Source organism: Hibiscus syriacus, unplaced genomic scaffold (assembly GCF_006381635.1).
Source record: "Hibiscus syriacus cultivar Baekdansim isolate YM2019G1 unplaced genomic scaffold, ASM638163v2 tig00111582_pilon, whole genome shotgun sequence".
In the NCBI taxonomy this organism is placed as follows: domain Eukaryota; kingdom Viridiplantae; phylum Streptophyta; class Magnoliopsida; order Malvales; family Malvaceae; genus Hibiscus; species Hibiscus syriacus.
Window position 1 is genome coordinate 11523477 of NW_024063126.1, and position 3716 is coordinate 11527192.

Here is a 3716-nt window from a genome sequence, read left to right on the forward strand (position 1 = left end):
TATATAATTCTTTCTCAGTGATTGCATAATTCATTTGTACCTCATTCAAGGTACGACTAGCATAATATATAACATGAAAAATTTTACCTTTGTGTTGTCCCAAAATAGCTCATATGATATAATCACTTGCGTCACACATCAACTCAAATGGTGATGTCCAGTCAGGAGGAACTAGAATGGGTGCTGAGATCAATCGTTGCTTCAGCTGAGTAAATGAGCATAGGTAAAACTTGTCGAACACAAAGGGCTAGTTTTGTTGAAGCAAGGTACATAAGGGCTTAGAGATTTTGGAGAAATCTTTGATGAATCTTCTATTGAAGCCAGTGTATCCAAGAAAACTCCTTATACCCTTGACAGAAGTAGGTGGTGGTAATTTTTCAATCACTTCAATCTTAGCTTTATCCACCTTAATACCCTTATGGGATATATTGTGTCCTAATACAATGCCTTCAGTCATCATGAAGTGATATTTCTCCCTGTTCAAAACCAGATCAGCCTCCTCGTATCTTTTAAGAACTTCTCCTAAATTTCCAAGGCATCACTAAAAGTCATCTCTAGAAATAGAAAAAATCATCCATGAATATCTCAAGAAAGTCCTCAACCATATCAGAAAAGATGGATTGAATGCAACGTTGAAAAGTTATCGGGGAATTACAAAGTCTAAAAGACATCCTCTTAAAGGAAAATATTTCATAGAGACAAGTGAATGTGGTCTTCTCCTGGTCCTCTGATACGATAGCAATTTGATTATACTCAGAATACCCATATAAGAAGTAATAGAATATTTTTTCTGCCAATCGATCCAATATTTGATCGATGAAAGGTAGAGGAAAATGGTCTTTCTTTATAGCTTTGTTGAGCTTACGATAGTCCATGCATATCCTCCAACCAGAGACAATGCACATGGTCAATAGCTCATTATCTTCATTGGTTACCACAATCGTTCCACCTTTCTTGGGCCCACATTGGACAGGGCTCACCTATGAGCTATTAGATATGGGGTAAATCACTCTAGCATCTAGCCATTTAAGTATTTCTTTCATCACTACTTTCTTCATTACTGGGTTGAGTTTTCGTTGTGATTCTATCGAGTTGCCATGACATTTTTCTAGTAGGATCTTATGCATGCAAATCATGGGACTAATCCCCTTTAAATTAGCCATAGTCTATCCAAGTGCTTTTTTTATGCTGTGATAAAACACTTAACAAACTTTGCCTTTGGTTAGTAGTAAGGCTAGAAGAAATAATCACAGGAAAAGTTTTATCACTACCCGAGCAAACATGGAAAAGACTTTAGCCCTAGGGTAGGTGCATGCAATAACGATGTCTTTGGAGGAATAAATTCATCAAAATTAAGGGGTTCAAAGTTCATACCTGATCTAGCTAGTAGTAAGCTAGATTGCTCCACCCCAGCAGGCAATTTGTTATGTTCCTCTATGTTTTCACCCAAGCTTCAAGAATATAGATTTATGAATTAAGTTCACACTTGAACCAAGATCGCATAGTGCCTTTCCAACGAAATTAGATCCTATGAACCTGGAATAATGAAGTTTCCGGATCATTTTACTTTGGCGGTAATTTGCACAATGCAGAGTAATATTCTCTTGTTGTGGTAATTATCTCATTCTTCTCAACTTTTCTCTTCTTCGTAAAAATTTCCTTAAGAAATTTGGCATAAGTCAGTGTTTGTTTAATGGCTTCCATGAGAGGTACATTAATGTGGAGATGATTAAAAATGTCCACAAACATTTTGAACTAAACTTCATCATTATGTTTCTTCAATCTTTTTGGGAAGGGTGATGGGGTCTAACTTCCTCAACTGCGGGAGTAAAAATTGTTTTTGCCTTAGCATTAGAATTTAGTTGGTAGGTTCACTATTAGAAACCTCCTCTTTTTCCTTCTCAGTAATGATATCATCATGTAATTCAGGTTTAACTTTTTTAGAAATGGGGGTTGAATCATCATGTTGCTTTCCCCTAACCTTGACTTGTTGGTTAATATTTGTTCCACTCTGAAGAGTCAATACATTGCATTGTTCTTTTCCAATAGATTTAGTGCCTTCAATGTCACTCGGAAGTCATCCTTCCTGACGTTCTTTCAATGCCACAACAATCTGACCAACTTGACATTCTAAAACTCTTAGAGAAGAGCTATGGCTTTGAAGTAAGGCACATTGACTATGAAGTAAAACTCCTTGATTCTTAATTGAAGTACAATGGTCTTGCAATATTGTCTTCGTTGTAAATATGAAATCTTGAATCATGACCTCCAAATAACTAATGTTTGCTAAAGATGAGGCTCCATTGTTTGCATTATGACATGGCATAGTGTTTTGATAGCATTTAGATTCAGTATAATTTTCCTGACGAGTAGGTTGACTAGAATTAGGGGCTCCTTAATTTCTCTATTAGAAATTAGGGTGTTGAAGCCATCTTGCATTATAGGTGTTAGAATAGGGATTGTTATTGCCTCGATTCAAATTACCTAAAAAGTTGATGGACACATGATTAGTTGGACATTCCCTTTCATGATGATTACCTTGGCACAATAGATATGCCAAATTAGTTGCTTTCACTTCCTTTACCTCAGTAGAGCGTTATAAAATTTTCAACATATTAGTGATAGCTGAGAGTTGAGCGAACACAGAGTCCTTGGTATCTGATAACTCCGTAAAAAGACTACTTTTAAGGCCTTTTGACTTAAGTTATTATTTGTTTAAGGGTACATATAGGTCATTTTAGATGTATGTAGTTGCATATAATTGTATTTTTAGTGGATGTGTCATTTTATTTGCTTAAGGTGCTATATGAGGAGAAAGGTGTGGTTTTTAGTGATGTGCAGGAAACAACAAGCAAAATAGGCGAGTTGGGAAGTAATGCTGCGGCATCACACGTTGTTGAAGTAGATTGAAATGCCTCGGTATTTCTGGCGCAAAAAACGACAAAAATATACAGTTGTATGTGGACAGCTGGCTCTGGACGTGAAATGATGGCTGTAACAACCTGCTAGGGGATCATTGACACCTGGAGGATAAGGTTCATGCACAACATGTGGTTCTAGGGGTATGAGGGGTATTTTACACCCAACAATATCCCAACAACCTCATCATTACCCCCAGATATTTTTATTATATATTACACCTCACAAGAGAGAGAGTGTGTGGAAGAAAGGAGACACATACGGTAGCAAAAATCACATTTTTATTTTCTCTTTTCCTTTATTCTTCCTTGGGATATTCCTCCATTGATAAAGCTACAATGAGTGGCAAGCTAGGTGCTGAAAGGAGCTAGCGAGCTAGGTCATTCGTGGTGGCCGAGAGGAGACCACCAGTGGCGCATCGAAGGCTTCTTCTCAACTTCCCTTTTTTTTGCTATTTTATATTTATTTGTGGGTTGTGGGAACAAATATTTTCTTGACTTTGTGTTTGGATATTTCGAACCCCACCATGAACTAACTTATTTGGCGGTGGTTGATTTAATGGATGTTTAAGCTTTATTTTTAATGGTATATTTAAGTTTATTTTGGTTCTTTATTTGCTTTGCTTATGAATGCTTCACCATCTAGGCTTGTAAGAGGCATGGAAATGTCCATTTCTTAGATGAAGGTTAGGTATTCGGAAGAATCCTAAGCTAAAAATACTTGTAAGTATTCGGAAGAAACGCAAGATAAGATCCTCATAAGCAATGGGTTATAGTATTTTCAAGGGGATTTGAATC